Source organism: Anomaloglossus baeobatrachus, unplaced genomic scaffold (assembly GCF_048569485.1).
Source record: "Anomaloglossus baeobatrachus isolate aAnoBae1 unplaced genomic scaffold, aAnoBae1.hap1 Scaffold_43, whole genome shotgun sequence".
NCBI lineage: Eukaryota > Metazoa > Chordata > Amphibia > Anura > Aromobatidae > Anomaloglossus > Anomaloglossus baeobatrachus.
Window position 1 is genome coordinate 419,903 of NW_027443635.1, and position 12,318 is coordinate 432,220.

The following is a 12,318-nucleotide window of genomic DNA, read 5'->3' on the forward strand; positions in this document are numbered from 1 at the left end:
AATTGTTCCTTTGGGGGGGTATTGCAACTTTTCGGCATTTTGAGGCGAAATTGTTCCTTTGGGGGGGTATTGCAATTTTTTGCCATTTTGAGGCGAAATTGTTCCTTTGGGGGGGTATTGCAACTTTTGGCCATTTTGAAGCGAAATTGTTCCTTTAAGGGGTATTGCAACTTTTCGGCATTTTGAGGCGAAATTGTTCCTTGGGGGGGTATTGCAACTTTTGGCCATTTTGAAGCGAAATTGTTCCTTTGGGGGGGTATTGCAATTTTTAACCATTTTGAGGCGAAATTGTTCCTTTGGGGGGGTATTGCAACTTTTGGCCATTTTGAAGTGAAATTGTTCCTTTCGGGGGGTATTGCAACTTTTCAGCATTTTGAAGCGAAATTGTTCCTTTGAGGGGGTATTGCAATTTTTTGCCATTTTGAGGCGAAATTGTTCCTTTGGGGGGGTATTGCAATTTTTTGCCATTTTGAGGCGAAATTGTTCCATTGGGGGGGTATTGCAACTTTTGGCCATTTTGAAGCGAAATTGTTCCTTTGGGGGGGTATTGCAACTTTTGGCCATATTGAAGCGAAATTGTTCCTTTGGGGGGTTTTTACAATTTTTGGCCATTTTGAGGCGAAATTGTTCCTTTGGGGGGGTATTGCAACTTTTGGCCATATTGAAGCGAAATTGTTCCTTTGGGGGGGTATTGCAATTTTTAACCATTTTGAGGCGAAATTGTTCCTTTGGGGGGGTATTGCAACTTTTGGCCATTTTGAAGCGAAATTGTTCCTTTCGGGGGGTATTGAAACTTTTCAGCATTTTGAGGCGAAATTGTTCCTTTGGGGGGGTATTGCAATTTTTTGCCATTTTGAGGCGAAATTGTTCCTTTGGGGGGGTATTGCAACTTTTGGCCATTTTGAAGCGAAATTGTTCCTTTGGGGGGGTATTGCAATTTTTTGCCATTTTGAGGCGAAATTGTTCCTTTGGGGGGGTATTGCAATTTTTTGCCATTTTGAGGCGAAATTGTTCCTTTGGGGGGGTATTGCAACTTTTGGCCATTTTGAAGCGAAATTGTTCCTTTAAGGGGTATTGCAACTTTTCGGCATTTTGAGGCGAAATTGTTCCTTGGGGGGGTATTGCAACTTTTGGCCATTTTGAAGCGAAATTGTTCCTTTGGGGGGGTATTGCAATTTTTAACCATTTTGAGGCGAAATTGTTCCTTTGGGGGGGTATTGCAACTTTTGGCCATTTTGAAGTGAAATTGTTCCTTTCGGGGGGTATTGCAACTTTTCAGCATTTTGAAGCGAAATTGTTCCTTTGAGGGGGTATTGCAATTTTTTGCCATTTTGAGGCGAAATTGTTCTTTTGGGGGGGTATTGCAATTTTTTGCCATTTTGAGGCGAAATTGTTCCTTTGGGGGGGTATTGCAACTTTTTGCCATATTGAAGCGAAATTGTTCCTTTGGGGGGTTTTTACAATTTTTGGCCATTTTGAGGCGAAATTGTTCCTTTCGGGGGGTATTGCAACTTTTCGGCATTTTGAGGCGAAATTGTTCCTTTGGGGGGGTATTGCAACTTTTGGCCATATTGAAGCGAAATTGTTCCTTTGTGGGGGTATTGCAATTTTTAACCATTTTGAGGCGAAATTGTTCCTATGGGGGGGTATTGCAACTTTTGGCCATTTTGAAGCAAAATTGTTCCTTTCGGGGGGTATTGAAACTTTTCAGCATTTTGAGGCGAAATTGTTCCTTTGGAGGGGTATTGCAATTTCTTGCCATTTTGAGGCGAAATTGTTCCTTTGGGGGGGTATTGCAACTTTTGGCCATTTTGAAGCGAAATTGTTCCTTTCGGGGGGTATTGCAACTTTTTGGCATTTTGAGGCGAAATTGTTCCTTTGGGGGGGTATTGCAACTTTTGGCCATATTGAAGCGAAATTGTTCCTTTGGGGGGGTATTGCAATTTTTAACCATTTTGAGGCGAAATTGTTCCTTTGGGGGGTATTGCAATTTTTTGCCATTTTGAGGCGAAATTGCTCCTTTGGGGGGGTATTGCAACTTTTGGCCATTTTGAAGCGAAATTGTTCCTTTGGGGGGGTATTGCAATTTTTTTTTCATTTTGAGGCGAAATTGTTCCTTTGGGGGGGTATTGCAAATTTTGGCCATTTTGAAGCGAAATTGTTCCTTTGGGGGGGTATTGCAATTTTTTGCCATTTTGAGGCGAAATTGTTCCTTTGGGGGGTATTGCAACTTTTCGGCATTTTGAGGCGAAATTGTTCCTTTGGGGGGGTATTGCAACTTTTGGCCATTTTGAAGCGAAATTGTTCCTTTGGGGGGTATTGAATTTTTTTGCCATTTTGAGGCGAAATTGTTCCTTTGGGGGGGTATTGCAACTTTTGGCCATTTTGAAGCGAGATTGTTCCTTTGGGGGGGTATTGCAACTTTTCGGCATTTTGAGGCGAAATTGTTCCTTTGGGGGGGTATTGCAATTTTTTGCCATTTTGAGGCGAAATTGTTCCTTTGGGGGGGTATTGCAACTTTTGGCCATTTTGAAGCGAAATTGTTCCTTTGGGGGGGTATTGCAATTTTTTGCCATTTTGAGGCGAAATTGTTCCTTGGGGGGTATTGCAACTTTTGGCCATATTGAAGCGAAATTGTTCCTTTGGGGGGTTTTTACAATTTTTGGCCATTTTGAGGCGAAATTGTTCCTTTCGGGGGGTATTGAAATTTTTTGCCATTTTGAGGCGAAATTGTTCCTTTGGGGGGGTATTGCAACTTTTGGCCATTTTGAAGCGAAATTGTTCCTTTGGGGGGGTATTGCAACTTTTCGGCATTTTGAGGCGAAATTGTTCCTTTGAGGGGGTATTGCAATTTTTTGCCATTTTGAGGCGAAATTGTTCCTTTGGGGGGGTATTGCAACTTTTGGCCATTTTGAAGCGAAATTGTTCCTTTCGGGGGGTATTGCAACTTTTCGGCATTTTGAGGCGAAATTGTTCCTTTGGGGGGGTATTGCAACTTTTGGCCATTTTGAAGCGAAATTGTTGCTTTGGGGGGGTATTGCAACTTTTCTGCATTTTGAGGCGAAATTGTTCCTTTGGGGGGGTATTGCAACTTTTGGCCATTTTGAAGCGAAATTGTTCCTTTCGGGGGGTATTGCAACTTTTCTGCATTTTGAGGCGAAATTGTTCCTTTGGGGGGGTATTGCAACTTTTGGCCATATTGAAGCGAAATTGTTCCTTTCTGTGGGTATTGCAACTTTTCAGCATTTTGAGGCGAAATTGTTCCTTTGGGGGGTATTGCAATTTTTTGCCATTTTGAGGCGAAATTGTTCCTTTGGGGGGGTATTGCAACTTTTCGGCATTTTGAGGCGAAATTGTTCCTTTGGGGGGTATTGCAATTTTTGGCTCTTTTGAAGCGAAATTGTTCCTTTGGGGGGGTATTGCAACTTTTCGGCATTTTGAGGCGAAATTGTTCCTTTAAGGGGGTATTGCAATTTTTTGCCATTTTGAGGCGAAATTGTTCCTTTGGGGGGGTATTGCAACTTTTGGCCTTTTTGAGGCGAAATTGTTCCTTTGGGGGGGTATTGCAACTTTTGGCCATTTTGAAGCGAAATTGTTCCTTTGGGGGGGTATTGCAACTTTTCGGCATTTTGAGGCGAAATTGTTCCTTTAAGGGGGTATTGCAACTTTTGGCCATTTTGAAGCGAAATTGTTCCTTTGGGGGGGTATTGCAACTTTTCGGCATTTTGAGGCGAAATTGTTCCTTGGGGGGGTATTGCAACTTTTGGCCATTTTGAAGCGAAATTGTTCTTTTCGGGGGGTATTGCAATTTTTTGCCATTTTGAGGCGAAATTGTTCCTTTCGGGGGGTATTGCAACTTTTCGGCATTTTGAGGCGAAATTGTTCCTTTGGGGGGGTATTGCAACTTTTGGCCATTTTGAAGCGAAATTGTTCCTTTGGGGGGTATTGCAACTTTTCGGCATTTTGAGGCGAAATTGTTCCTTTGGGGGGGTATTGCAATTTTTTGCCATTTTGTGGCGAAATTGTTCCTTTGGGGGGGTATTGCAACTTTTGGCCATTTTGAAGCGAAATTGTTCCTTTGGGGGGTATTGCAACTTTTCGGCATTTTGAGGCGAAATTGTTCCTTGGGGGGGTATTGCAACTTTTGGCCATTTTGAAGCGAAATTGTTCCTTTGGGGGGGTATTGCAATTTTTTGCCATTTTGAGGCGAAATTGTTCCTTTGGGGGGGTATTGCAACTTTTGGCCATTTTGAAGCGAAATTGTTCCTTTGGGGGGGTATTGCAATTTTTTGCCATTTTGAGGCGAAATTGTTCCTTTGGGGGGTTTTTACAATTTTTGGCCATTTTGAGGCGAAATTGTTCCTTTCGGGGGGTATTTCAACTTTTCGGCATTTTGAGGCGAAATTGTTCCTTTGGGGGGGTATTGCAACTTTTGGCCATTTTGAAGCGAAATTGTTCCTTTGGAGGGGTATTGCAATTTTTTGCCATTTTGAGGCGAAATTGTTCCTTTGGGGGGGTATTGCAACTTTTGGCCATTTTGAAGCGAAATTGTTCCTTTGGGGGGGTATTGCAACTTTTCGGCATTTTGAGGCGAAATTGTTCCTTTGGGGGGGTATTGCAATTTTTTGCCATTTTGAAGCGAAATTGTTCCTTTGGGGGGGTATTGCAACTTTTCGGCATTGTGAGGCGAAATTGTTCCTTTGGGGGGGGTATTGCAATTTTTTGCCATTTTGAGGCGAAATTGTTCCTTTGGGGGGGTATTGCAACTTTTCTGCATTTTGAGGCGAAATTGTTCCTTTGGGGGGGTATTGCAACTTTTGGCCATTTTGAAGCGAAATTGTTCCTTTCGGGGGGTATTGCAACTTTTCTGCATTTTGAGGCGAAATTGTTCCTTTGGGGGGGTATTGCAACTTTTGGCCATATTGAAGCGAAATTGTTCCTTTCTGTGGGTATTGCAACTTTTCAGCATTTTGAGGCGAAATTGTTCCTTTGGGGGGTATTGCAATTTTTTGCCATTTTGAGGCGAAATTGTTCCTTTGGGGGGGTATTGCAACTTTTCGGCATTTTGAGGCGAAATTGTTCCTTTGGGGGGTATTGCAATTTTTGGCTCTTTTGAAGCGAAATTGTTCCTTTGGGGGGGTATTGCAACTTTTCGGCATTTTGAGGCGAAATTGTTCCTTTAAGGGGGTATTGCAATTTTTTGCCATTTTGAGGCGAAATTGTTCCTTTGGGGGGGTATTGCAACTTTTGGCCTTTTTGAGGCGAAATTGTTCCTTTGGGGGGGTATTGCAACTTTTGGCCATTTTGAAGCGAAATTGTTCCTTTGGGGGGGTATTGCAACTTTTCGGCATTTTGAGGCGAAATTGTTCCTTTAAGGGGGTATTGCAACTTTTGGCCATTTTGAAGCGAAATTGTTCCTTTGGGGGGGTATTGCAACTTTTCGGCATTTTGAGGCGAAATTGTTCCTTGGGGGGGTATTGCAACTTTTGGCCATTTTGAAGCGAAATTGTTCTTTTCGGGGGGTATTGCAATTTTTTGCCATTTTGAGGCGAAATTGTTCCTTTCGGGGGGTATTGCAACTTTTCGGCATTTTGAGGCGAAATTGTTCCTTTGGGGGGGTATTGCAACTTTTGGCCATTTTGAAGCGAAATTGTTCCTTTGGGGGGTATTGCAACTTTTCGGCATTTTGAGGCGAAATTGTTCCTTTGGGGGGGTATTGCAATTTTTTGCCATTTTGTGGCGAAATTGTTCCTTTGGGGGGGTATTGCAACTTTTGGCCATTTTGAAGCGAAATTGTTCCTTTGGGGGGTATTGCAACTTTTCGGCATTTTGAGGCGAAATTGTTCCTTGGGGGGGTATTGCAACTTTTGGCCATTTTGAAGCGAAATTGTTCCTTTGGGGGGGTATTGCAATTTTTTGCCATTTTGAGGCGAAATTGTTCCTTTGGGGGGGTATTGCAACTTTTGGCCATTTTGAAGCGAAATTGTTCCTTTGGGGGGGTATTGCAATTTTTTGCCATTTTGAGGCGAAATTGTTCCTTTGGGGGGTTTTTACAATTTTTGGCCATTTTGAGGCGAAATTGTTCCTTTCGGGGGGTATTTCAACTTTTCGGCATTTTGAGGCGAAATTGTTCCTTTGGGGGGGTATTGCAACTTTTGGCCATTTTGAAGCGAAATTGTTCCTTTGGAGGGGTATTGCAATTTTTTGCCATTTTGAGGCGAAATTGTTCCTTTGGGGGGGTATTGCAACTTTTGGCCATTTTGAAGCGAAATTGTTCCTTTGGGGGGGTATTGCAACTTTTCGGCATTTTGAGGCGAAATTGTTCCTTTGGGGGGGTATTGCAATTTTTTGCCATTTTGAAGCGAAATTGTTCCTTTGGGGGGGTATTGCAACTTTTCGGCATTGTGAGGCGAAATTGTTCCTTTGGGGGGGTATTGCAATTTTTTGCCATTTTGAGGCGAAATTGTTCCTTTGGGGGGTATTGCAACTTTTGGCCATTTTGAAGCGAAATTGTTCCTTTCGAGGGGTATTGCAACTTTTCGGCATTTTGAGGCGAAATTGTTCCTTTGGGGGGGTATTGCAACTTTTGGCCATATTGAAGCGAAATTGTTCCTTTGGGGGGGTATTGCAACTTTTCGGCATTTTGAAGCGAAATTGTTCCTGTGGGGGGTATTGCAATTTTTTGCCATTTTGAGGCGAAATTGTTCCTTTGGGGGGGTATTGCAACTTTTGGCCATTTTGAAGCGAAATTGTTCCTTTGGGGGGGTATTGCAATTTTTTTTTCATTTTGAGGCGAAATTGTTCCTTTGGGGGGGTATTGCAAATTTTGGCCATTTTGAGGCGAAATTGTTCCTTTGGGGGGGTATTGCAATTTTTTGCCACTTTGAGGCGAAATTGTTCCTTTGGGGGGGTATTGCAACTTTTGGCCTTTTTGAGGCGAAATTGTTCCTTTGGGGGGGTATTGCAACTTTTGGCCATTTTGAAGCGAAATTGTTCCTTTGGGGGGGTATTGCAAATTTTCGGCATTTTGAGGCGTAATTGTTCCTTGGGGGGGTATTGCAACTTTTGGCCATTTTGAAGCGAAATTGTTCCTTTGGGGGGGTATTGCAATTTTTAACAATTTTGAGGCGAAATTGTTCCTTTGGGGGGGTATTGCAACTTTTGGCCATTTTGAAGTGAAATTGTTCCTTTCGGGGGGTATTGCAACTTTTCAGCATTTTGAAGCGAAATTGTTCCTTTGGGGGGGGTATTGCAATTTTTTGCCATTTTGAGGCGAAATTGTTCCTTTGGGGGGAAATTGCAATTTTTTGCCATTTTGAGGCGAAATTGTTCCTTTGGGGGGGTATTGCAACTTTTGGCCATTTTGAAGCGAAATTGTTCCTTTGGGGGGTATTGCAATTTTTTGCCATTTTGAGGCGAAATTGTTCCTTTGGGGGGGTATTGCAACTTTTGGCCATATTAAAGCGAAATTGTTCCTTTGGGGGGTTTTTACAATTTTTGGCCATTTTGAGGCTAAATTGTTCCTTTCGGGGGGTATTGCAACTTTTCGGCATTTTGAGGCAAAATTGTTCCTTTGGGGGGTATTGCAACTTTTGGCCATTTTGAAGCGAAATTGTTCCTTTGGGGGGGTATTGCAATTTTTTGCCATTTTGAGGCGAAATTGTTCCTTTGGGGGGGTATTGCAACTTTTGGCCATTTTGAAGCGAAATTGTTCCTTTCGGGGGGTATTGCAACTTTTCGGCATTTTGAGGCGAAATTGTTCCTTTGGGGGGGTACTGCAACTTTTGGCCATTTTGAAGCGAAATTGTTCCTTTGGGGGGGTATTGCAACTTTTCGGCATTTTGGGGCGAAATTGTTCCTTTGGGGGGGTATTGCAATTTTTTGCCATTTTGAGGCGAAATTGTTCCTTTGGGGGGTATTGCAACTTTTGGCCATTTTGAAGCGAAATTATTCCTTTCGGGGGGTATTGCAACTTTTCGGCATTTTGAGGCGAAATTGTTCCTTTGGGGGGTATTGCAACTTTTGGCCATATTGAAGCAAAATTGTTCCTTTGGGGGGGTATTGCAATTTTTAACCATTTTGAGGCAAAATTGTTCCTTTGGGGGGGTATTGCAACTTTTGGCCATTTTGAAGCGAAATTGTTCCTTTCGGGGGGTATTGCAACTTTTCAGCATTTTGAGGCGAAATTGTTCCTTTGGGGGGGTATTGCAACTTTTCGGCATTTTGAGGCGAAATTGTTCCTTTGGGGGGTATTGCAATTTTTTTTCCATTTTGAGGCGAAATTGTTCCTTTGGGGGGGTATTGCAACTTTTGGCCATTTTGAAGCGAAATTGTTCCTTTCGGGGGGTATTGCAATTTTTAACCATTTTGAGGCGAAATTGTTCCTTTGGGGGGGTATTGCAAATTTTGGCCATTTTGAAGCGAAATTGTTCCTTTGGGGGGGTATTGCAATTTTTTGCCATTTTGAGGCGAAATTGTTCCTTTGGGGGGGTATTGCAACTTTTCGGCATTTTGAGGCGAAATTGTTCCTTTGGGGGGGTATTGCAACTTTTGGCCATTTTGAAGCGAAATTGTTCCTTTGGGGGTATTGCATTTTTTTGCCATTTTGAGGCGAAATTGTTCCTTTGGCGGGGTATTGCAACTTTTGGCCATTTTGAAGCGAAATTGTTCCTTTGGGGGGGTATTGCAATTTTTTGCCATTTTGAGGCGAAATTGTTCCTTTGGGGGGGTATTGCAACTTTTGGCCATATTGAAGCGAAATTGTTCCTTTGGGGGGTTTTTACAATTTTTGGCCATTTTGAGGCGAAATTGTTCCTTTCGGGGGGTATTGCAACTTTTCGGCATTTTGAGGCAAAATTGTTCCTTTGGGGGGTATTGCAACTTTTGGCCATTTTGAAGCGAAATTGTTCCTTTGGGGGGTATTGCAATTTTTTGCCATTTTGAGGCGAAATTGTTCCTTTGGGGGGGTATTGCAACTTTTGGCCATTTTGAAGCGAAATTGTTCCTTTCGGGGGGTATTGCAACTTTTCGGCATTTTGAGGCGAAATTGTTCCTTTGGGGGGGTACTGCAACTTTTTGCCATTTTGAGGCGAAATTGTTCCTTTGGGGGGGTATTGCAACTTTTCGGCATTTTGAGGCGAAATTGTTCCTTTGGGGGGTATTGCAATTTTTTTTCCATTTTGAGGCGAAATTGTTTCTTTGGGGGGTATTGCAACTTTTGGCCATTTTGAAGCGAAATTGTTCCTTTCGGGGGGTATTGCAATTTTTAACCATTTTGAGGCGAAATTGTTCCTTTGGGGGGGTATTGCAAATTTTGGCCATTTTGAAGCGAAATTGTTCCTTTGGGGGGGTATTGCAATTTTTTGCCATTTTGAGGCGAAATTGTTCCTTTGGGGGGGTATTGCAACTTTTGGCCATTTTGAAGCGAAATTGTTCCTTTGGGGGTATTGCATTTTTTTGCCATTTTGAGGCGAAATTGTTCCTTTGGCGGGGTATTGCAACTTTTGGCCATTTTGAAGCGAAATTGTTCCTTTGGGGGGGTATTGCTATTTTTTGCCATTTTGAGGCGAAATTGTTCCTTTGGGGGGGTATTGCAACTTTTGGCCATTTTGAAGCGAAATTGTTCTTTTGGGGGGGTATTGCAACTTTTCGGCATTTTGAGGCGAAATTGTTCCTTTGGGGGGGTATTGCAATTTTTTGCCATTTTGAGGCGAAATTGTTCCTTTGGGGGGGTATTGCAACTTTTGGCCATTTTGAAGCGAAATTGTTCCTTTGGGGGGTATTGCAACTTTTCGGCATTTTGAGGCGAAATTGTTCCTTTGGGGGGGTATTGCAATTTTTTGCCATTTTGAGGCGAAATTGTTCCTTTGGGGGGGTATTGCAACTTTTGGCCATATTGAAGCGAAATTGTTCCTTTGGGGGGTTTTTACAATTTTTGGCCATTTTGAGGCGAAATTGTTCCTTTCGGGGGTTTTGCAACTTTTCGGCATTTTGAGGCGAAATTGTTCCTTTGGGGGGGTATTGCAACTTTTGGCCATTTTGAAGCGAAATTGTTCCTTTGGGGGGGTATTGCAATTTTTTGCCATTTTGAGGCGAAATTGTTCCTTTGGGGGGGTATTGCAACTTTTGGCCATTTTGAAGCGAAATTGTTCCTTTGGGGGGTATTGCAACTTTTCGGCATTTTGAGGCGAAATTGTTGCTTTGGGGGGGTATTACAATTTTTTGCCATTTTGAGGCGAAATTGTTCCTTTGGGGGGGTATTGCAACTTTTGGCCATTTTGAAGCGAAATTGTTCCTTTCGGGTGGTATTGCAACTTTTCGGCATTTTGAGGCGAAATTGTTCCTTTGGGGGGGTATTGCAACTTTTGGCCATATTGAAGCGAAATTGTTCCTTTGGGGGGGTATTGCAATTTTTAACCATTTTGAGGCGAAATTGTTCCTTTGGGGGGGTATTTCAACTTTTGGCCATTTTGAAGCGAAATTGTTCCTTTCGGGGGGTATTGCAACTTTTCAGCATTTTGACGCGAAATTGTTCCTTTGGGGGGGGTATTGCAACTTTTCAGCATTTTGAAGCGAAATTGTTCCTTTGGGGGGGTATTGCAATTTTTTGCCATTTTGAGGCGAAATTGTTCCTTTGGGGGGGTATTGCAATTTTTTGCCATTTTGAGGCGAAATTGTTCCTTTGGGGGGGTATTGCAACTTTTGGCCATATTGAAGCGAAATTGTTCCTTTGGGGGGGTATTGCAATTTTTTGCCATTTTGAGGCGAAATTGTTCCTTTGGGGGGGTATTGCAACTTTTGGCCATATTGAAGCGAAATTGTTCCTTTGGGGGGTTTTTACAATTTTTGGCCATTTTGAGGCGAAATTGTTCCTTTCGGGGGTTTTGCAACTTTTCGGCATTTTGAGGCGAAATTGTTCCTTTGGGGGGGTATTGCAACTTTTGGCCATTTTGAAGTGAAATTGTTCCTTTGGGGGGGTATTGCAATTTTTTGCCATTTTGAGGCGAAATTGTTCCTTTGGGGGGGTATTGCAACTTTTGGCCATTTTGAAGCGAAATTGTTCCTTTGGGGGGGTATTGCAACTTTTGGCCATTTTGAAGCGAAATTGTTCCTTTGGGGGGGTATTGCAACTTTTCGGCATTTTGAGGCGAAATTGTTCCTTTGGGGGGGTATTGCAATTTTTTGCCATTTTGAGGCGAAATTGTTCCTTTGGGGGGGTATTGCAACTTTTGGCCATTTTGAAGCGAAATTGTTCCTTTCGGGTGGTATTGCAACTTTTCGGCATTTTGAGGCGAAATTGTTCCTTTGGGGGGGTATTGCAACTTTTGGCCATATTGAAGCGAAATTGTTCCTTTGGGGGGGTATTGCAGTTTTTAACCATTTTGAGGCGAAATTGTTCCTTTGGGGGGGTATTGCAACTTTTGGCCATTTTGAGGCGAAATTGTTCCTTTGGGGGGGTATTGCAACTTTTCGGCATTTTGAGGCGAAATTGTTCCTTTGGGGGGGTATTGCAATTTTTCGCCATTTTGAGGTGAAATTGTTCCTTTGGGGGGTATTGCAACTTTTGGCCATTTTGAAGCGAAATTGTTCCTTTGGGGGGTATTGCATTTTTTTGCCATTTTGAGGCGAAATTGTTCCTTTTGGGGGTATTGCAATTTTTTGCCATTTTGAGGCGAAATTGTTCCTTTGGGGGGGTATTGCAACTTTTGGCCTTTTTGAGGCGAAATTGTTCCTTTGGGGGGGTATTGCAACTTTTGGCCATTTTGAAGCGAAATTGTTCCTTTGGGGGGGTATTGCAACTTTTCGGCATTTTAAAGCGAAATTGTTCCTTTGGGGGGGTATTGCAATTTTTTGCCATTTTGAGGCGAAATTGTTCCTTTGGGGGTGTATTGCAACTTTTCGGCATTTTGAGGCGAAATTGTTCCTTTGGGGGGTATTGCAATTTTTTTTCCATTTTGAGGCGTAATTGTTCCTTTGGGGGGGTATTGCAACTTTTGGCCATTTTGAAGCGAAATTGTTCCTTTAGGGGGGTATTGCAACTTTTCGGCATTTTGAAGCGAAATTGTTCCTTTGGGGGGTATTGCAATTTTTTGCCATTTTGAGGCGAAATTGTTCCTTTGGGGGGGTATTGCAACTTTTGGCCTTTTTGAGGCGAAATTGTTCCTTTGGGGGGGTATTGCAACTTTTGGCCATTTTGAAGCAAAATTGTTCCTTTGGGGGGGTATTGCAACTTTTCGGCATTTTGAGGCGAAATTGTTCCTTTGGGGGGGTATTGCAATTTTTTGCCATTTTGAGGCGAAATTGTTCCTTTGGGGGGTA